Genomic DNA, 24,110 nt, shown 5'->3' on the forward strand with positions numbered 1-24,110 from the left:
TTAGAATTAACGGAAACGATAAATAGCTTTTTAAGTCCAAAAAGGCCTTCTATGTATCTTCCATCCACTCGAATTGGTCTTGTTTCTTCAGCAACTTAAAGAAAGGCATCCCTTGTTCACCCATCTTGGAGATGAATCAACTAAGGCCTTCTATGCATCCTATCAGTTTTGGAACTTCCTTCAGTGTTCGGGTGACCGTATTTGGTTGAGAGACTCGATTTTGCCAGGATTGGCCTTAATACCCCGACTTGACACTAGGAAACCAAGAAGGTTACCAGATGGGATGCCGAACGTGCACTTCTTAGGGTTAAGCATCATACAATACCTCCTAAGGTTGTCAAATGTTTCCTTGAGGTCGTCAATCAATGCATCTTCGATTCAAGATTTGACTGCAATATCATCAACATAAGCTTGAAGGTTGCACCCAATTTGGGCCTATAAACAATTTTGAATACACCTTTGATACATAGCACAAGCAATCTTCAAACCGAAAGGCATCTTAACATAACAAAAATACACCAAAGGGAGTAATAAAAGTTGTTTTTTCTTCATCCTCTATCCCCATGCTAATTTGGTGATACCCCGAATAGGCATCTAGAAAACACATCAATACACAATCTGCAATAGAGTCAACAATCTGGTCGTTGCAAGAAAGAGAAAAAGGATTCTTGGGACAAGCTTTATTAAGGTTGGTGAAGTCAACACACATTTTCCACTTGCCATTGGCTTTTTTCACGAGGACAAGATTCATGAGCCATGTGGGATGACAAAACTCTCAAATGAAGCCTACCTTTACGAGTTTTCTAACCTCCTCCTGGATGGCTAGTTTTTTGTCTTCTTTGAATCTTCACTGCTTCTACACTATAGGTTTGGTGCCAGTTTCACAGCTAGTTGATGCTCGATCACCTCCCTAGGGACCCCAGGCATATCGAATGGTTGCCATCCAAACATATCTTGGTTTGCCCGGAGGAAAGTGATGAGCTCGAGTTCCTATTTGGGATCAAGGTCGACCCCTATCTTGACCATCTTGGCTAGTTCAAATGGGTCAAGGGTCACTGCCTTGATACAACCACTAGCCTTTTTGTCCTTGGCACTATCGTTGGTCTCACCTTTGGCAGTGTTTTCGAACTTGGAGGCATTAGTTAGGCTCATGAGCTTGGAGGATTTGGCCTTGGTGGCGTCTTGAAGCTTCTGATGCTAACTCAGTACCCCTGGAGGTTGTCACCATTTTTCAAAAGTGTTTGACCAAATTCAAGCTCTACTTGTCGCACTTGACTACTGCACATTGTCTCCCTTGATGGTTATGACCCCTTTAGGACCTGGGATCTTCAGCGCCTGGTATGCATAGTGAACTACAAACATGAACTTGCGTAGCATTGGGCAGCCTAGGATTACATTGTACACTATTTTGAAGTCCCCAACATCAAAGGTTAACTTCTCTGTGCGAAAGTTCTTAGTCTTGTCGAACGTGACTGGTAACTCAATTTGACCGAGGGGCATAGCCAATGAGTTTGGAGTTATGCCATGGAAAGGCTCAAGTCTTGCATTGAGCTCTGACCTTCGGATTCCCATCTTGTCTAATGTCTTAGCGAACATGAGATTGAGTGAGCTACCCCCGTCGACCATGGTTCTAAAGACCCTAATGTTGATGATAATAGGCTGTACAACAACTGGATACTGACCTAGGTGTGGAAACGCGACAGGGTGGTTAGCATGATCGAAGGCGATCGAAACTTTCGATCACTTAAGGTACCTAGGAGGACTAGTCAGAGCCAGGTTGACCTCCCTTTTGACTGCCTTGTACTTTCTCTTGGACTCATATGAGGCGAATCCTCCAAAGATGTGTGCAAAGTTCTAGTCAGCCCCACGGAATTTGGGCTTATCATCCTTAGCATCTATTTTGGCCTGTTTGCTATGATAATCTACAATAGCAGCCTTAAGTTCTATTTGAGCTTCTTGTTAATAACGAGACACTCTTCAAAATTGTGCTGGTTAGTCCAATGGATGAGACACCACATCTCATAGGCCCTTGTTATCTCTGATGTTGCATGACTTGCTCATATCAAATGTGGCTACGGTTGTGTCTGGACCTTTGCACTTGTCACCAGGTTTGTTCTTCTTTCCATATTGAGGGTATTTGGTGTTTGCCTAGGCTTCATCATGCTTTGCACACTTGTTGGTTAGCTCGAAGAGTTCTTTGATCATATGGATCTTCCAGGTGGCTAGCTTCCCGACTAGATCTCTATCTTTGATGCCTCTCTTGAAGGCGATGTTGATTGACCCGTCCGACATCATATTACATCTATCACTAAACCTCTGGATGAAGTCCTAAAGGGATTCGTCCTTGCCTTGGTTCAGCTGATGGAGATTGTCTTCCGTTCATGGGCACTCGAACGTACCCTGGATGTTGGCGATGAACTGAGCCTTTAGCTCGGCCCACGATCGGAACAAGTTGGTTGCTAGGTTCCACAACCAGGACCTTGTAGGTCCATCAAGGGTAGTTAGTAGGCAATTGGTGATCACCTTGTTGTCATTGCCAGCTACTCAAATAACAGTGATGTAGATCTATAACCACTTGTTGGGGTTGAGCTTCCCATAGTACTTCTGTATCAAATCTGCTTTGAACTTCTCGGGCCACCGTATCGACCGAAGCTTAGATGCGAAGGATTCGTAGCCTCTGTCAAATTCTTCAGGAGGAAATGGGGGAGGACTGTTGCGCCTATTCCTTAGGACACAGGAGTCACATCGTCTGTCTCGTCCCAGAGATCTATGGTAGTTATTACGATGATCGTCCTCACGATGTTTCTCATGGCGGTTGTCTATCACTTTCCATAAATCACATCTATCATGAGGGATACGGTTCCTCAAGTCTTCCTGGCTTCTGCGCCTATGGATAGGGTAGTTATAATTTGGCCCACAAGCTGTGCTCAAGCTCGACCACCCGAGTTTCCTATTTTTAATCCCTCGACTCAAGGATGTCCATGTCCATGGCTCCTCAAACCAACACCTTGCCGGCTAGGCTACCTAGAGTCTCTAGGCTTATTTACTTAAGCAACCTGGATTTGAGCCACCTCGAGCAAGGTCTTCAGTTGTTTGACCATCAGGGTTAAGGGATTCGCTAGATCCAACTCGTGGAAAGATCTTAGGATCAGATGAGCACCCTGAATGTTGGCCTTGAGAGTGCTGAAGATACCAATGCCAAAGCTTGGTTGCGGGTGAGCTGACATCGTCCCATGATTGCTATCTCGAGGGAGTTCGTTCCTCGATCTTGGAGCTGTCATTGGTGGGGCATCACCTGTCCAAGAGGCGTGCCCTCAACAAGTTGTTGTTGAATATTAGGGTTTGCCTGATTATCCGTCATTGATGATGAGTGGTGTCGGGGATCTACAAGTCTCCAGCTGTGGGTGTCCCTAGTGGTAATCCTCCAGTAATGCCAGTTCTGTGGGCAGGAACCACCGCTGCTGGTTCCTCAAAGATTCCTACATCATTGTTGACCACAACGTTTAGATCTTCCACGTTCTACTCATCGTGTGTGCCACTGACTCCTCCAGCCATGAACACGAATCGATCTATTCGGCTGCTCTAGCTGATGATGGAGTTGTCCTTGTCACTCTTGTGACCTTCACCGTCGATGTCGGTGTCCATGAACTAAAGAATGTTAGGGTCCTAGGATCCCACTTGAGGTCTCACCTAGTGGTATGCGCCCAATGGGCTAGACTCGATGATACCAGTGTGGATCACTCCATCCTGATTGTCCTAGCAGTATGCCACAATTCTAAAGGTGATCTTAGAGATGGCAGGAGACGATGTGAAGATGACTGCCACCAACTTGAAGTGGTCGTAAAAGCTAGTGTCAAAGAATCCAATGCAGACGCGCACTTGAAACATGATTGATCCTAAAAAATAGATGAAGGCCCCTACCTAGCACACCAACTATCAAAGATTTGTGCCTGACAATATATCTGTAATTAAATAGGGGTACCTTCGAGATCAAGAATCGAGCAAGAAATAAGACACGCGATATAGATAGGTTCGGGCCCCTAGTTGGAGTAATACCCTACGTCAGATGTGCTTGATGCTGTATATTGATGGTCTCAAGTACAAACAATATGGCTAGACCTATTACAATGGAGGGGATTGGATCTAGACTAATTTAGGGCTAAAGTCACTGAGTCTCTCCAATTGCCAGGGTCTTCGTGCTACTTGCGTCAAATTGCATATGCCCCCTCCTCCGGGGATCTGGATCCCCACCTTATATAGGGGTCCTAGCGTTGCCTTGGGTGTAGCTGTAGTCGATAGGGAGTCCTTTGTCTTATCGGCGAAGGCAAGGCAACTAAATCCAACCTGGATACTAGTTGTACTTGGGTTGGTTAACCGGATTGAGACCTTCCTAATATAGGTTTTTGAAATCCCTAAGTATAAAAGGTCCCATAGATTCGGGTCCGCAATATCTAGAGTTGTCAAACATATGTACGATGTACCCTATCAATATACAGTGTACTCCTTATGCATATATACCCTATAGTTAGATATTCAACAATGCTGATGTGGCCTAACGGGGCACAACACATTAATGTCAGGATCAAGTTTCATACATATGCTTACATTATTAGTGTATCATTATAGTGTCATTATTACAATAACGTTACTAAGCTTATTACGAAAGGTCCCGAGGGTCTAAAAGGAAACACAGCGGAAAAGTAAAGAGATCTTCAGTGCTAGCGGGGCTTCTATTCTTCCACAGGCATCAATTGGGGGCACTCCAGCCTAGAACAGCAACTCTGGATTGAAGTCGTCCCCTTCGAAGGTAGCAGCTTCATTGACAACTTCTGATCAGCAAAAGGGGAAAAAGAAGGGGGCAACAGGTGTGAATACAAAAATTTACTCAGCAAGTGTATGGAAAACATGATATAGGGCTCAAGTCAAGGAAAGGATAGGCACAAGTTAACTGCACTAAGCAACTATAGCCTATGATCTCAACATCAGGCATCCTATTTACGAGGTGAAGACACAACTATGACAAAAGGATTGACTCATTGGATTCCATCCAACTACCATGACTCACTAGGTAATTCCATTACCCAGCTACCTGACCAACCATACCAACCTTGATCCCAACTAATCCCGAAGAAGTCCAAGTTCACTCTTGTCCGTGAGCACGACTGATCGACCAGTTTGATACTCTGCAGAGTTTGCGCAACTTTCTCCACGAGTCGTGATTCCTGTGTTGCTTCCACTTTTGGGGTGTGGAGTCGGGGTCTCACTACAAGGCCTTTACAGAGCTCCCACTAACCTACAGGCACCCACTGAGGTTTTACTGCTAACAAACAATTCCATCACTGCAGAAGCCCCCACTTGTGCTACTTAACCGTCCAACGGTGCCCACAGAATCAGAGGGGTGGCTAGTTAGTTGGCCAGGTTGTACCCATATTGGCCTTGTGGTTGTGCAGAAATAACTTGGTTACATGCTCAAGAACCGGTCCTTAGGAGCCCACGTAGGAACAACCACAACGAATAGTGCACTACCAGCACACGTGCATTCCCGCACCATCATCAAACAACCATTCTGTTGGGATCCCTATACCATGTTGCTAAAAAATTACCCTTCTAATTCTTGTTGCATAATCATTAGTCAATATTATCATTTTTCCCAACCACCACGGCACTAGCATATTCTATCCATTTTATATCATGACTTAACAACGGTGACAAGGAAAACTCATTCAAAGACTAGTAAACCCTAACATAGGATTTCAATTTAGACAAGCATGCATTTGAAGGATAAACATCTACGCATGGATCCTAAAATAGGGGCAAAATACTCAAGGACACTTGCCTTCGATGAAGGGTTGCTCAAAATCCTTGAAAGCTTGATCTTGGAGATTACCGAACTGCTTTCGTCCTAAGAGAAACACCAGAAAAAGCACACAAGGAAGAATACTAGGAACAGTGTACCAAACAGTACCAAAACTAGGTTAAAACCCTATAAAAAGATTCTGCTGGTTGCTACGAACATTTGGGCGTGAAAATCGCCCAAATCGGAGGTACGAGCAAAAAGTAATGAGCTTTTGAAGTTCCAGGGGCCTAACTACAAATTTTACTTGATTTCAGAGAATAAACTGAATTGATTTTATACTGAAAATTCCATTTATGACGCCATCAATCAAAGCCTAATTTATTGTCCTATAGAAAAAGCATATGGCAAAGGTTCACAACCCCGTGGACTATAGCCTGAAGGCCGGTCCACGGGTCCACGGTGGACCGAACACGAAAAACAAAGGGGTATCTAATCTTGGCTATTGGTTAGAGATCGGGCAGCCGAGATTTAAAAGGGGTGGCGGGTGGCTCGGTTGGGCGATGCTAGCACGGCCTGGCCGATGATAGTGATCACCGGACTTCTGCTGGAATGGCACAAACGGGCTCAGATCACGACGGTTAGTGGCGCAAAAGAGAGAGGGGAGCACGGGGGTTCTCACAATGGGGCTCACACCGGGGGAGGAAGTCGCAGGGTGGCCAGCGATGAAGAATGGTGGGTAGCGGTCCTCGGTCATGGTGGGGATGGTGTTCCGGCGGCTCAACAATGATGGCGAGCTCCGGGATTGACTCCTTGGGGTCCTGCAAGGTCGGTGAGCATGTAAGAATGGCTGGTGTTAGATCGAAATAGAAGAGAGAGGGCGGCAGTGCATTACACCAGCAGCAAAGAAGACAACGACGCTGAGGTCGATTCCGTGCGGGAAAAATAGGGAAAAAAGGTGAAAAGGGTGAGGAACGTCGCAAGGGAGTCAATGGACAGCTTAAATACCCGAGGCAAGGGGAGAAACGGGCGGATTTGAAGCGATTCGGCCGGAGCCCTTAATTCCATGGAAGCTTCAGTTTCCGAAAGAAGAGAGGGCAATAGAAGAGGGAAACAGCCAGGAAGGGTGAAAAGAAGGGAGGGGATTGTAGTGGTGAGGTTTAGTTAGCGAATAAAGGCTCGAGGAGGTGGGATTTTGAAGAGGGCGCGAGATTTGGGGGTGAACGGCGGCGGCGGCAGGAGGAAGGGAAAGGCGAGCCACAGCTTGGGCATGGGTGGCTCAGGCTTGGGCGAGACCCACATGGCTGTGAGGCAAGGCAGGGAGAGGAGCAGCTCGGGCTGAGGCAGCCGGCTTGGCCTAGCGGGCAGGTGCGGGGGAGAAAGAAGATGCGGCCTGCTCGGGGCGCGGCCCAGCGTGGGGAGAAAGAGGGCAGCTTGCTCGGGAGGAGAAGAAAGAGAGGGGGGGAGAAGAAGTGGACCGGAGGGAGATTTGGCCCAAGAGAAATTTCCAATTTTTTAATTGCTTTTATTTTTAGATTTTGCTTCAAATACTAAAGAGGTTTTAAACGAGCGACTTGTAGCAAATTTTTGCAAACTTTTTCCACACATAAAAACCTATTGCAACTATGATGGCATGAATGTAGCAACCTTATATAACCTATGTTAATTTAAATTTAGAAATTAATTTCTTCTAAAGAACAAAATTGCAACACCTATTAAATTTCTAACAAAATTTTAAATTGTTGCAAACATTGAATTTTAGGGTGTTACACAAAGCAATCAAGATAGTTTAACCATAATGTTGGGGGAAATACCTCAGCTTGTAGATATTGCTAAAAAGTCATCACCAGGAGCTTTGTTGGAACCCTTGGGTTTCAACGACACAGAAGAAAGCCAGGCTTCCAGAGGCCGTGGGTCCCTTCGAAAGCTATCCCCAAGACGGAAGAAGAAGCCATTCTATAGGGGAGGGGAAGCCCCTATCTCCTAAAGCCCTTAAACCCTCAAAGCCACAGCCTCCTGGAGCCCAGTCTCCCCGAGCCCACAACGCCCCCAAAGCCATGACCTTCTGGAGCCCCTGTCTCTCGAAGCCCTCGATGCCACTGAAGCCACAGACTTCTGAAGCTCGAGTCTCGCAGAGCTTTGGTAGGCTCCCCAGAACCCGAAGGGAGGGGTTGTCCAATCTTAGAGAAAGATCAACTAGAGGGGCCCACCGGCTATCCTCCTCCAGTAAGGAAGTGACTGGCATTCAATGCGATGCATGTGGGAGCCGTCCTGACATCACAAGTGCAAGTGGGGGCTAGACTGACACCTTGGACAGTACGGCGCTGCATTAGGCGACTGGCTAGGAACCACCTTCCTAGAGCCACTTGCACTACTGTATTGCCATGGTAGATAATATCTTCTTGTTAGGGGTAAAATACATCCTACCCAGACCCATGTCGAGTGATTTGATTGGTCCTAGGTCCCTGCAGGATAGCGATGGTTTGTATCGCTATCTCTATAAGGGTATATTTGTAAATTTAAACCCTGCATGGCACTATAAATATAGACCCTTGGTCTGATCCTTCTTGACCAATCCTTCTTGACCATCACATATCTAGTGTTCCTCCCTCTCCACCTCTTCTCCAAGCTTGAGCACACTCTTGTGTGTGTACTCTCCCAACACTTGTTCGCGCAAGACATATTCTTGCATCAACAGCACATTGTCCGTGGGGATTATGAACATAGAAGTACAAGGGGAAGTAGGACACCACCAAAAAACACCAAGGGGATAACCATAGTGGCCGTTCTTCACCGCCGCACCAATGCAAAAATACGCTTGGCAACTGCGACCAAGCATACCATGTGCCCCCACTAGCTTCGCAGCTAGGCTGAATATCGACTCTCCGGACAATGCCGACCCAATAGCTTGTGTTGGCATGGAGCTCCAGGCTGACACAGAGGTCTTCCAGTTATGGCATGATGAGGACCTTGCTGCATCCTAGGCTACAGCCAGGCAGGCTGCCCTCAAATGGTTCTGGTCGCTCGAGCCTAGGGGCACCCTCGCCTGGGCCCAACTCCAAGGTGTCTCCTATGATGATGCCCAAAGCACCTTTGTTGAGCCGACATCTTTGGAGAGTTTGGTCACCTAACAATCTCCTCGGCCCCTTCTAGCGGAATGAGGCTTCGAGGAGGCCCAAGATTGTGGGGTGCGCAGACCCCATCTATGTCGTCGACGCTATGATCACAACATTAACCACATGCAAGGGGCTCTGAATCCGCCATGGTCTCAAAGGCATAGCCAGGACCACTCCGGCTCCAGGGGTTTGGGGGGACCATGGGCTCCGGTGCGCGCATCCCTTTCCAGCACCCATGGTGCGAACCAAAGGCTCTGGCACCACCAGAGGGGTACTAGTGCATTTTTCAGGGGGCCAGACATTGCCACAACACAGATGGTTACCGAATCCTCACAACTTTCTGAGAGGAATACCTCGAGAGACACGCAGGACACTTGATGGGAGAAAAACCTGGTAACGGGTGACCCAGGGGTCATGAAACTGGAGTAGGCCATTGGTTAGGTCTTCGGGCCTCCTTTAGCTACCCTCGGCCAGCTTATCATGTCGGGGTCGGAGTCTAGGTTGTGCACGCCTCTATCCATGGATGCACAACCTTAGGTCGACTTCCTCACGTCCCTCCTATATATACATAATAGTCATCATAGTTTAGGCTTGGGTTTATCTTAGATTATTCTGTTTTAGACAGTTTCACTGTTTATTAGTTTGTTGAACCCCAACTCGAGTACTGCATTGGTAATTAGCAATATTCAGATTGCATCTGTCTGTTCTTGCTTGTTTTCTCGATTCGCTTGTAGGAGAAGCCTTCTTGTGAGGTCAATCGCATCTTAGCACGGTTGATAACCACAGAGTAGTGGTGTAGTGGTTGAAAGGGTTCTTGATCTGTTCTGTTTAGAGCCTTTGGATCATCAACATCGAAGCTCCACCAATCGACTTATCATATTACCTTTCAGAAGATCGGGCAAACGCGTATCACTACAAGAGCTCATCGAGACAACTCCAATTGCCTGAGACTGGCTAGGTGTTTCCAACCACCAAGAGTAATAAGCTAATAGCTTCACTTGACAAAGATCAAGCCTAAACTACAGCTAATTATGCCCTTAATCTTCCATTTAGGGACTTTGCAAATCACTTAAGTGCTCTCTCTTGCTTATTGATGACACACATAGTGTATAGGCTCCTCTGGGTTGCAAGAGGTCAAAGTGAGATAGAGTCAGGGGGTATTTATAGGCTAGAGGTTCAAATCTAGCAGTTGCCCAACTACCCCATTTTTCTGTGAACGCCGAAAGATCGGGCATGCACTTGCTTACACACGTCGGAAACATCCGGTGTGTATCCTTTTTAAACACTCCCAACGGATAGCTATCAATTAACCGATAAGCCTGTTAAACACTCCGGCGAAGCCTCCGGGCACACGCCAGATCATTCGTCATGTAGAACCATGAAATTCAGACTTTGAAATTCCTCTCTGCAAGAAACTCCAGCGTATACTCTGGTGCACATGTCAGACCATCCGGGGTACATAATTTTCAAACACCTTGCTGAAATCATCTCGGCAATAAATGCTCTGGTGTAGCCTTCTTTCTATGCTAGAACATCCAATGCGAACTTCAACTTTTTTGTGCTACTTCACCACACAAAAATACTTCGGTATTAATGAGTCTTAGATAGCCAGACCATCTAGTGTGCATAATATCTTTTTGCCTGGATCTAAGAAATACTCCAGCGTGTTCATCTCTGGTATTGCCCAACCTTCCGGTGCACTCAAAAATTTCTGAGCTCATCCAATTCAAACACTCTTGAGCTCTAACTTCTCGACATATTAACTATAGGCTTTTTTGAGCTACCTAGTGCTATAAATTCACAAGTGTTCATCCAACCCTGTCTAGACTCAACTAGGTCAAGTTACAACTCTTAGCTTTATTTATAGCACGGTCAAAAGACTAAGAAAAGAGACCTAAACTACTCTAAGTGTCTTTCATCTCTTTATGACACTTAGAACTAGAAGATCCTTAATCTTGATGCATATGCCCTTTGATAGTCTATTATATCACCTTAGGGACTAAGAAACCCACTCATCTTTGTGAACTAAAATTTTGATACTCTTCAAAATACTCTCCAAAATACATGTGTTAATCACAATGATATGGTTATTATTAATCATCAAAACACTTACCACTTTCCTAGGGATCTACATGCTACACTTGTCGCTAGCTAGACTCAGAAGTTGAACTGAGGTAGCGGAAAGTTTGCGTGGTGGTGAAAAAGACTCTTCGTCATGAATGCAAAGGAATTGTTCCCCCATCCTTTCAACTGGTCCTATGCCCTAAAATACCCAACGGGTAAATGACTGCACCAAAGTCCACCTCTTCGTCTGCGTCGGTTAGCTAAAGATGTAGCTTTGAAGACTAAGCATCTCTTGGGCGCCCATGACTCATAGTGCAACCACGCTAGGAATTAAAGCTCGATAGGTGAGGCATCTCGCCTCATGACCTGTTGGTCTATATAAACCTTCGGTCGCCATAACTCAGTTCCACCAAACTCAAGTCTGACCATGGATTCTCCTCCTTCTCTTCAGTGCACACCCTCTTCTCCTAACTACTCACCTTCATCCCCCAAGTACACTCCCCTCACCCCTCAATCGTCTCCCATAGAATCTAGTTCAGTGGCGGAGGTCATCGATGTCATCTTCAATGAGGAGGTTCAACAAAGGTGTTGGGGTCATTGTTAAGGACCCCCGATGGCCCCTTGGCTCAGCTAGCCCATACGCATGGGCCCACACCTCTTGAAGGCCGCTTTCTGACTTTCGGGCTTCGGAGTAACCACCTCCCGAGCCATGACTCCCGAAGCCTCCATCTTCTAGAGCCATGCTGATGGGACCGTTGGCCTGATCTTCTGACAGGTAGCCCTAAGTCGGTAGGTAGACAACTCGACATTGATGATCCAAAGGCTTTGACTCGAACAGATCGTCTCCCTTGCAATCACTACACCACAGCTCCGTTGGTTATCAACCGTGTCGCGCGGTTGACCTCGCCAAGAAGGCTCAATCCCTGCAAACATACCGAGAACACAAGCAAGAACGTAGAAGATGCAATCTGAAATATTGCGAATAGAATTCAAGCACTCAAAGTTGGGGTTCCACAAACACTTGCAGCGGCCTAGTCGGTCCGGAACAACAGCGAAAATCTCAAAATTTGTGTGTAGATCAATATCTAAGCAAAATCCAACCCTAATTGGGGCGGTAGCTACTGTATATAAGAGACTAGGGTCAGCCAAGGACCCCTGGACGCGTCCCTAATGCACTCCAACACGTTACACAGCCCAACAGGCCAAAAGATGGTGGCGCAGCACCCTGACAGATTCTGGACGTCCACTTGTTTTGACGATTCCTATTGACTCAGAAATAATTTGGACATGGGACCAGTCCCGTTGGAAATTCTGTCTCCTTAGCTTTCCAACCATGTGTAGAACATCGAAAACGGAGTCCGTATGCATCCCGGGCGACGATTTTAGTGCAATCTGGTCCTGGACTCCGAAACAGACTCGAACTTGATTGGACCTCCACCTTGGCTTGGGCGCCCTTGCTGGTCTTCTCCCGTGTTCCTAAGTAACAATACATCACAATTATTCAGTAGCATCCCATCCTAATCAAAATATAAAGGAACACTAAGGAACGAGCTCACCTCATGATTTAGTTGACGTGCACGAGCTCGTGTCAATGGACCTATTGTTGGAGGAATACTCGGTGTGTGTGTGTCTGAAAGAGTGATATCCTCATCATCCTCCCCCTCTTGAATTGGAGTCATCCTCAACACAATGTCATCTTCTTCTCCCAAGTAAGGTTTCAAATCTGAAATGTTAAATGTGGGACTAACCCCATAATCTGCAGGCAACTCAAGCTTATATGCATTATCATTGATCTTTTCCACAATTTTAAAAGACCATCAACCGAGGTAGCAATTTAGACATTCTCAAATCAGGAAACCTATCTTTGCGCAAATGTAACCACACAAGATCACCAATTTCAAAAGTAATATGTTTCCGACCTTGGCTACCATAAGTTCTATACTTTTCATTCATCTTTTCAATATTTTCCTTAGTCAACTCATGCATTTTCAAAATTAAATCAGCACGTGTCTTAGCATCAAAATTCAGTTTCTCGGATGTTGGTAAAGGCAGTAAATCAATAGGGGCACGGGGATTAAAACCATACACTACCTGAAACGGACTTACCTTGGTAGTGGAGTGAACTGATCTGTTGTAAGCGAACTCAATATGGGGTAGACACTCTTCCCACATCCTCAAATTTTTCTTCAAAACAGCCCGCAACATGGTGGATAATGTGCGGTTCATAACCTCCGTTTGTCCGTCGGTTTGAGGGTGACATGTCGTCGAAAACAGCAACTTTGTCCCAAGTTTATTCTGAAGTGACCTCCAAAAGTGGCTCAAAAATTTAGCATCACGATCCGAAACAATGGTGTTAGGCACTCCATGCAAGCGAATGATTTCCCTGAAAAACAAATCAGCTATGTGTGTAGCATCATCGCTGTTGTAACAAGGTATAAAATGTGCCATTTTTGAAAAATGATCCACAACGACAAATATACTATCCCTCCCCCTCTTGGTCCTAGGCAATCCTAAAACAAAATCCATAGAAATATCCTCCCAAGGCACACTAGGAACAGGAAGAGGCATATAAAGTGCATGTGGGTTCAAGTGAGACTTAGCTTTATTGCAAGTAGTGCAGCGTGCCACGTAGCACTCGACGTCGTGCCTCATCTTAGGCCAAAAGAAGTGAGCAGCCAGTACATCCTCGGTCTTCTTCACTCCAAAATGTGAGCAGCCAGTACATCCTCGGACCTAGGTGTGTTCTTCTCTTTCTTAGGTGGTAAAACAGATTGAGCTACTTGCTGATTTTCAGATTCCAAAACACGTTTTTTCTTTTCTTTTTCAGCTAGCGCTTTATCACATTGCACAATTTTAGCAGGTGTCAAAGAAAGCAAAGTGATTTTCTTTCCCTTGTGCATGAGAGAGTATTTATTACTTCTACCATGGTGTGTAGCATCGGTATCAAATTCCCAAGGGCGGCCTAACAAAAGTGAACATGCTTGCATAGGCACTACATCAAAATCAGCATAATCATGGTAGGAACCAATAGAAAAATGTACTCTCGTAGATTGTGTTACCTTAACCTTGCCGTTGTTATTGAACCACTGAATGTAGTATGGATGAGGATGTGCACGTGTTGGCAAGGAAAGATTCTTCACAAGATCGGAGCACAATAGGTTGTTGCAACTTCCGCCATCAATTATGGTACGAACACGTGCATCTTTGACAATGAGGAATGTCTGGAATAGATTATGGTGTTGTAGCTGCTCTACTTGCTCCATTTGAGAACTCAAAACTCGCTTCACAATGAAGGTGTGTGCTGCATAACTCTCCATGGCAGCGGTACCACTAACCTCCTCCCCCTCACTATCCATGTCATGATCGGCTGCAAGATTAGCTTCAAATGCATATTCTTCCTCGACATCACTATGACTAACATATCCACCATTAGCTATTGCGGAGTATGCTCGTTGGCTTGGGCAATCCTTCATGACGTAGCCAATACCTTGGTAGCGATGGCACACAATGCCTGTTGCACGACCCGTGGTAGCTGCACTTGAAGAAGAGCTTGGCATTGGATCCTGCGAAACAGTAGATTTGCTCACCTCACGTGATGGTGGTGATGCTCCTGCTGAACGCGCCCAAGTGTTGGAGGAGGGGGCAGCAGATCGTGTAGATGTAGAAGGGAATATTTTTGCTTGTCCCGGTGGTACTCGTGAAGTAGATGTACTCCCAAAATTGTTCCTCGATTTCTGCACCTGTTGTCGACCCTGCAGTTCTTTTTCTGCTAAGATAGCAAAATGGAACAACCTATTGGTAGTATTGTAATCTTTATAATCAACAAGGTCCTGAATTTCACGTCTCAACCCGGAGTAAAAACGAATCATGGTATCCTCATCATCCTCTTGTATATTACAACAAAGCATAGCAATTTGAAGCTCTTGATAGTAATCATGCACAGATTTAGAATCTTGATTTAAGCGCTGCAATTTCTTTTTCAATTCACATGTATAATCAGGAGGAATAAATCTATTGCACATGGCACGCTTTAGTCTAGGCCATGATTCAGGTTCTAAGCCACTAGAAACTAAACCATTCTACCAAATAATAGCATAATTTGTGAACTCACAAGTGGCTAGTCTAACTCTATGCATTTCAGAAACCATATGAGAACTATACTTTTGATCAACCGTCATTTCCCAATCCAAATAAGCATCAGCATCATATGCACCATCAAAAGGAGGCATTGAAAACTTAATCTTAGAATAAGGATCATCGCGACCATTGCGATTAACATTATTACCTCTGTTACCTTGACGACGTTGTTGTTGGTCACGACGTAATTGTTCAGCACGAGGACGTTGCTCAGCACGCGCATCTTGCCCAACAAAAACCTCACCATCTTCCTGGTCACCATCTCCGTCACCATTATTATTATCATCATGTGAATGTTCATCATACTGTGGTGGCTGTCGCAACTCAAGGTCGTTCACTCGCGTGACAAGGTTAGCAATGCTTGTTCTAATGTCTGTCAATAGTCTAGTATGATCCTGCAAGGCTTTGTTGAGTTCTTCTTTGGACACACAATCCTTAAAATCCGACGGAGAGCTATCACCTCACATGGTTAGTAGAAACAAAGGACAATACAATATTATCCCTATCAACTACTAGGTGGTGGAAGGTGGAATCACACACACTCAAGCGTCTTACCACGCTCTTACAAATGTTCTTACCAATGCAGCAGGGAGGAACAACCGGTGACAAGTCTGGAAGCGTGGGATGATTGCAAGAGTGAACCTGTTCGGATCAAAGGAGGTGGAGCTTGGAAAGGCACAATATGGTAGCAAAGATTAGCAATAACTGTAATCAGATGAGTAAAGGTAAATAAGTGTCCAAAGTATGAATCACAGTTGCTGGTCTATCACGTGTCCCTAGTCCTAGCACAACAGCTGAAACAAAGCTAAACAGGATGATCAGATAAAGCACAAGATGGAAAGACACAGCAAACAGCACAATTATCTGGGTGTTCTCTATGTGCTCCTCTTTTTTGTCTTTTAGCACTAGTAGAAATCACAATTTTTTCTGTATTTTTTTGATATTTTTTTCTGAACTAGGAGCACACAAGAAACAACCACAGAAATTTTCAACACAAATGGATGCAAGATGTGGCTTATAGAAAATCAAGCATGTTCTCTGAAAAGCATGCGAAAACTTCGCGACTCGAATACTCAATCTTCCAAGCCGAATTTGGGAAAAAAAATTCGGTGGAACCCAGCTTTGCTAGGGAGCAACTGATGTAACTTGTTCTGTAGATGTCCGTGAAAAATTTTTTTGCCTGATTCCGAGTCCGTATGAGAAAGTTATGGCCATTTTACTGAACCCCTGTCGAGTTAGGGTTTTTTTCAAAGCACCTCTTTTAGAAATTGTTCTCGTTAAGGTATGGCAAGCAATAGGATCGTGAGAAGAACAAGGAGGGCAGCGGTGGTAGGGCAATTGATACAAGGCGGCTTGCGACCTATCTAGGGTTGGCGTGGCGGAAAGTAACACAAGGCGGCTCGCGGTGGCAAATCGAGTAATGTGGTGGCTCAACTTGTTGGTGGGGATGGTGGCGATGGGATAGCGGCGTGATCAAAACAGCACTGAGCGTTGACTAAAGACCAAGAACACGACTCTAAACTAGCAACAAGACTCGACCACGGACACAAACTCAACAACGCGCAACTGAAAACAAAAATTGCAAAGGCACAAAGGGTTCTAGGGTAGCAGAAATTGACATAATTTTTCTTGGCTTTTTCTGGACTCTAGGTAATGAAAAACAGACTAATCTAAAGGGGAAAACGAAATTACCTAACGGGCAACCTGAAAATCTAATACCAGATGATGGGATCGTTGGCCTGATCTTCCGATAGGTAGCGATAAGTCGGTAGGTGGAGAACTCGACGTTGATGATACAAAGGCTTCGACTCGAACAGATCGTCTCCCTTGCAATCACTACACCACAGCTCCATTGGTTATCAACCGTGTCGCGCGGTTGACCTCGCCAAGAAGGCTCAATCTCTGAAAGCGTACCGAGAACACAAGCAAGAATGTAGAAGATGCAATCTGAAATATTGCGAATAGAATTCAAGCACTCGAAGTTAGGGTTCCACAAACACTTGCGGCGGCCTAGTTGGTCCGGAACAAGAGCGAAAATCTCACAATTTGTGTGTAGATCAATATCTAAGCAAAACCCAACCCTAATTGGGGTGAAGGCTACTGTATATAAGAGACTAGGGTCGGCTAAGGATCCCTGGACGCGTCCCTAATGGACTCCAACACGTTACACGGCCCAACAGGCCAAAAGATGGTGGCGCAGCACCCTGATAGATTCTGGATGTCCACTTATTTCAACGATTTCTATTGACTCAAAAAATAATTTGGACATGGGACCTGTCCCGTTGGAAAGTCTATCTCCTTAGCTTTCCAACCATGTGTAGAACGTCAAAAACGAAGTCCGTATGCATCCTGGGCGACGATTTTAGTGTAGTCTGGTCTTGCACTCCGAAACGGAGTCGAACTTGATTGGACCTCCACCTTGGCTTGGGCGCCCTTGGTGGTCTTCTCCCGTGTTCCTAAGTAACAATACATCACAATTATTCAGTAGCATCCCATCCTCATCAAAATATAAAGGAACACTAAGGAACGAGCTCACCTCATGATTTAGTTGACGTGCACGAGCTCGTGTCAATAGACCTATTGTTGGAGGAATACTCGGTGTGTGTGTGTATCCGAAAGAGTGATGTCCTCATCACATGCCTCCCGAAGCCTCTTCGACACCAGGGCCCCACACATTCGACCTCTGGAGCCCAAAAGCTATCATCACGAGGATCCCTAGCAAGACTATGACTCTCCCCTGTAGGCCAACCTGCAGAGGATGCCCTTCCCAGAGGGCTTTTGGACCCCAAAGCTATCTAAGTTCAAGGGCGATACGGACCCTGATGAGTTCACCCAGCCCTACGCCCTCGCCATAGAAGCTAGCAGGGGTAGAATGGCCACCATGGCTAAATGCTTTCCTCTCGCCTTGAAAGGGGTGGCCATACGCTGGATCTGGGCACTAGACCCTAGAGCTATTCATGCCTGGTCCGAACTCCATGACCTATTCCGCAGCAACTTCCAGGGCATCTTCGTCGAGCCAGTAACCTCTGGAAGCCTATTCACTATAAGATAGGAGCTGGAGCTATTGAGACTTCCTGTATCAACCCTGAGAAGTCACACTCGCAGGCGGGATCATCGCACACCCCCTCTCCCCCAGCGAAGAGGGGCTTTGAGGAGGCTCATACCACCGAGTCCCAAAGGGGGTGGTAGCGGCAACGCCAAAACATCAACAACATCAGCCCCAGCCGCAGGGCTACAAACCAAAATCACCCAGGGGACGCGGTCGAGGATGCCCCGAAGGCATCCCAGAGCGAGGCCGTGCTCTGAACCGGTGTTCCGAGGAGGAATCCTAGTGCACTCTACACGGCGCGGGACGAGGACACAACACCAACAACTATCGGACCCTCACTAACTTCCGAGAAGAATACCTCGGGAGGCAGGTAGCCTTCGCCTCAACCGAAGGGGTCACCAAGGAGTGGTCCAAAGATCGCAGGCTACTGGCCAGCCGACGGGTTGATCATCTGGCCCCTTAGAACCGTCTATAGCTGGCCCTACCTTCTCCGTCCTAATCATCCGTAGAGCAATACAATGACAAAGGGGCACGGGGCAAACAGATCATCCTCAATATAACCGGCGGAGGGAGCTCCGGCTGAGCTTCAAAATGGTAGTGGCGATACTACGCATGTGGGGTGCACTACATTAGAGCAACCACCATCCATCGACAGGACCCCGAATGGACCGACACCCCCGTGACATTCACCATTGACGACTTCGAGGTGGTGAAATTTCCCCACTTCGATGCCTTGGTCATCTCAGCCAACATCGCCGAAGTAGAGGTCCAGAGAATACTGGTCAACGGAGGCAGCTCGGTAGACCTCCTATTCATACATGCCTTCGACTAGCTCCGAATCCCATGGAGCCAGCTCTCGCCAGGCCATAGACCCCTCTAGGGGTTCAATGGGCCCCCCCTCGATGCCCTAGGCCACCTAGAACTCCCAATCATCTTCGGCAAGGCCCCGCAACACGGACATAAGTAATCACCTTCGATAGTGTGGACATGCCTTATGCCTACAATGCCATTCTGGGATGAGGAACCCTGAACAAATTCGGAGCCATACCCCATCACAATTACCTCTGCTTGAAGATGCCTGGACCCCAGGGACTGATGACCATCCATGGCGACCAAGACCTGGCTAGGCACATCGAGTATGGGAACCCTGCTCCACTCCCCGGTCGCCACATCCATGCAGTAACCTAGGAGGGCTCCAAGGACCCTCCGTCGGCATATCCCGAGCACCGCGGTCCTCTGAGGCCACAACCAAAGGGAAACATGAAGTGTGTCCCCTTACATCCAGACCAACAAAACTGGGCCTTTCAAATAGGGGTAGACCTCACCTCCGAGCAGGAAGCCCTGCTTCTGGCCATCCTACAAGATAACCTCGACACATTCGCATGGTCCCCGCAGGACCTCCCGGGAGTCGATCGCTGCAATATCGAACACTCTCTCAGCATCAACCCGAAGGCCCGACCCGGACACCAGGGGCTTCACAAACTCTTCCCAGAGCGGGCAGAGGTCACAAAAGAGGAGGTCTAGAAGCTACTAAAGGCCGGTGTTATCCGAGAGGTAATCCACTCCGATTAGCTCTCCAACACCATCCTAGTCAAGAAACACAGCAGGAAGTGGCGTATGTTCATCGATTTCACATTGCTAAACAAAGTGTGCACTCGAGACCCATACCCCCTTCCTCGCATCGACCAACTAGTAGATTCCACCGTCGGCTGTGAGCTACTAAGCTTCATAGACGCCTACTCCGAGTACCACCAGGTGTGGATAGTGATAAAGGATACGAGCAAGACTAGCTTCATTACTGCTACATCCGGATGCCTTTCGATCTTTGAAATGCTGTGGCCATCGTCTCTCGCCTAGTGCACAAGGTACTGCAATAGCAACTGGGCCATAACGTCGAAGCGTACATGGATGATATCGTGGTAAAAAGCCAGCTTGAAACCAACCATGCCATTGACCTGCAAGAAACATTTGATAGCCTCCGGGCTACAGGCATACGGCTGAACCCGGAGAAGTGCGTATTCGGCACCAAGGCGGGAAAGATGTTGGGATATCTCGTCTCCCAGAGATGCATTGATGCCAACCCTAGCAAGATTTGTTCCATCGCAGAGATGTCACCTCCCACCAATCCAAAAGAAGTACAACGCTTGGCCAGTTGCCTTGCAGCCCTCAACCATATCCTCCCAGCTGGACTCTAGAGTGCCAGGCGGCATTCGAGGCCCTGAAGACCCACCTTTCCCACCTCAAAACACTCGCAATGCCCCTCTCCGACGAAGGGCTACTCCTATACTTGTCCGTCTCTACCTCTACTGTCAGTGCCGCCTTGGTATGGGAGGAGAAGAGTGAAAATCACTCTGCTCAAAGGACTGGATACTATGTCTCTGAGGCCTTAGCTAGGGCCAAGACGCACTACACTGAGCTCAAAAAAATAGCATACGCCCTGCTGATGGCCTCACGCAAACTCCAGCACTACTTCCTTGCCTACGACATCACTATCCCAACCTCTTACCCACTTGATGATGTTTCGCAACCAGGAGGTGACGGGACGCATCGGCAAATAGGTAGTAGAGCTAGCCCCCATCATGGTAAGGTTTGTGGCCCACACTACTATCAAATCTCAAATCTTGGCAGACTTCATCGCCGAATGGACTCCGGCGCCCGCCGAACCCACCACTACCCCTCCTCAAGACATCTGGACTATCAACACCGACGGAGCATATGGCTCCATGGGCGCCGGAGATGCAGCGGTCCCCATCTCCCCCACAGGCCAGCAAGTCCAGTTCGCTGCTCCTCTGTGAGGACCCGACCAAACAGTATTCAAATTAATCATCAGGTGGATCATTATTCATAATCCAACCTCGACGATTAACCCAAATACCATTTCGGTAGTCCCGGCACGTGTTTTGTGCCCAAGGATCGGAACACATGCCTTCCAACATGTACATCACAACATAGATTAATAAAGAGCAAGTAATAAACATTTATATTACAAGTATTAAGCATGCAACTGATTTCAACAATTTACAACAAAAGCGAGCTAGGAGGAGACAAAACCCCTCAACTCCTAACCAACAAAAGATCTACTCAACGGAAGAAAATAAACTAAACAACAAAAGGATATGGAGCCACATGCCCTTAGGCTCCATACCAAGAGCACCAAGTTCCGAGTAGAGTGTGCTACTCCTGCCCGCCACCCTGATCGGCAGGCACAAAGTAGCCAAACAACACCTCCTCCTCGCCGACCTGTGAACCTGCATCAACTTAAGGGCAGCACCCTGAGTACGAAGGTACTTGCAAATCTTACACAATATGGGTATATAATATCCCGACTCCAAGGATTATGCATTGAGCTGTTAGCAAGAGTAGGCCATAAGGTTAAGTAAAACATATGCGGTAAGCAACCTAGACATATGTGTGAGCAACTAACTTAACCAACATATATGAAATTACCCTGCAACTACCAACTGATCATATGAAACTGAAACCACATTAGTATCAACGTACAACAAGTACCATCTCGACCTAGCCTTAAACTATTCTTTCGTTTATTGTTTAGCTAGTCTAAAGCAAAAATCTACTAGATGTCCATCCCTACCATAAATAGTGCAATTGTACTTAACTAGATGTGTGGATTTAGAAGAAGAAGCAACATTTGCATTCAATGTAGAAGATAAAAATCCAGCAAACTTAAAAGCAACATTCTTAGGTTCAGATTCAGTAAGTGTTTCAAATTTGCCAGTACCAAAAGCCCTAACAATAGTGGGTGCATTTGTCTTAGAATGAGTATAGAGATCAAAACATAAACCTTGTTTACATGTGCTTGACTTAGATGAATCTAAAATTAGGTTCAGATTTTTCTTTCTCTTAGAAAAACATTCTAAAGTTCTTTTCAAGTAACCAACCTGTTTTCGAAGAGCTAGGCACTTATCATAAGCGACATTCATGGGTTTCTTTTGTTTACGACAATTAGAATATGAAAGAACATCATGAGTAATCATGTTATTAGTTATTTGAGAAACTCTAGCATTAGCATCATATAACTTTAATTCAAGAATTGAGCAATTAGAGTAGGAAGTTGAATCATGCAAATTAGACGTTGAATAACTAGCATTTTTAACATATTTGCAATTCAACACAACAAGTTTATCATTATTTTCAATTTCTTCTCTGTGTTTCTCAAGAGTAGAAACATGCACATCTCTAAGAGAAGTGAGCTCAAAATAAATTGAGTCACATCACTTGCAAGCATCATTATCAGGAATTAAAGTCTTAAGTCTTGCAATTTCATAATTAAGCGATTCAATTAACACATCATGTTTCTTAATTTTTTGTTATGTTTCTCTAAGAGTGTACTAAGATGAACAACAACATTAGATACATCATCATAAGTAGGTAATACCTCGTTACCGTCGCTGTCAAGTTCGTCCTTAGTTGAACTTTCTTTGTTGCTTGCCATGAGACAACCTAATCAAAACACGCAATGTCTTAGTCTTAGATGTTGTGTTATCTTCGCTGTTCTCCGAATCAACGTCACTCAAGTTGACTTTTTCGAGTGCCAAAAGAATTCGATGCACAACCTTATAGTTGAGAAAGCTCTTCTTTTTCTTATGATTGAATGAGCGCTTCTTTTTCTCCTTCTCCTCTTTTGATGCCTTCTCTACAAGCTTAGGATAATTGAATTGAATATGATTGAGATCACCACATTCATATCATCTTGAAGGACTGCCATTTCCCCTCTTTCTCATATGCACATTCTGTAATGCTTTAGAGAAATGAGTAGAGAGTAGTGCTAAATCTTCTTTAGGAATCAACTCAAGTTGATCATCAGTTAGTGAAGATATAGAAGATAATGAAAAGCTTAATGAAGAAGATTCAATATGAGACATGCTAGGTTGAGAGACCAAAGCATCAATTTATTATCATTTTTCCTAGCAAAGACATCTAACTCATGAGTTTTTAATTTTGAATAAAGAACATCTAATGTAAGTGTACTCATGATAGTAGATTCTCTAATAGATTTCACTTTCATCTCCCATATTGACATGCCTAAAGCTCATAACAGTTGTCGTACATTTTCAGCATCAGTATATACAACATTAACAGCACGCAGATTGCTAAGAATCTTATTAAAGCGAGCAAAGAAATCATCAAGAGACTCACCGGGTTTTATCTCAAATTTCATGTATTCTTTCTTATATAAATCTTGACGTACCTCTTTAATGGTAGATGAACCTTCATGGTAATCACAGAGTGCTTTTCATACCTCGTACGTTGATTTGAGATATATAACTCGATCGAAGTCGCTCCTTCCCATACTTCGAATGATCAAGTTCCTTGTCTTGCTATTTGTCTTGACGGCTGTCATGTACTATATCATCACATCATTATTCTTCGAAACCACATATGGCTTGTAAACATTTCCCCAAATTGCAAAGCCCTATGCTTGAATGTAGGCCTTCATCTTCGTCTTCCATAATTGAAAATCAACTCCATCAACAACACAAGGTTTTGTGGAATACGTATATGACGCCATGTTTCTAATTACTGATTAAGATCAATTAGAAAGGATTAAGGCTCTGATATCAATTGTTGGATCAATTACACTCTAATAAGGCAATCAGATATGGGTGAATGATTGTGGAAACCAAATTCAAAGATTCTCACCTAAATCAAAAATAGACTTAAACTCAGTATTCCACTCAAGTTTTGTAATTATGATTTCCCTCAATTTTGGATAGCAGAAACTAGATTCAAATATGAAACTAATCCAATGAGTATCAGGTCAATCGAATATGTGTATCAAGATTTATGCCTAGTTAAAATTGATTCTACCACACAGAATTGAGTAGATCGAAATCTAGTCGAGTTGACTAAAAAGCTATTCGAGATCAAATCAAAGCTACTCAAATTTTTCTCAAATCAAACACTAGATATTCTAGCAAGGTTTTAGATG

The sequence above is a fragment of the Phragmites australis genome, chromosome 6, assembly GCF_958298935.1.
Source record: "Phragmites australis chromosome 6, lpPhrAust1.1, whole genome shotgun sequence".
NCBI classification, from domain to species: Eukaryota; Viridiplantae; Streptophyta; class Magnoliopsida; order Poales; family Poaceae; genus Phragmites; species Phragmites australis.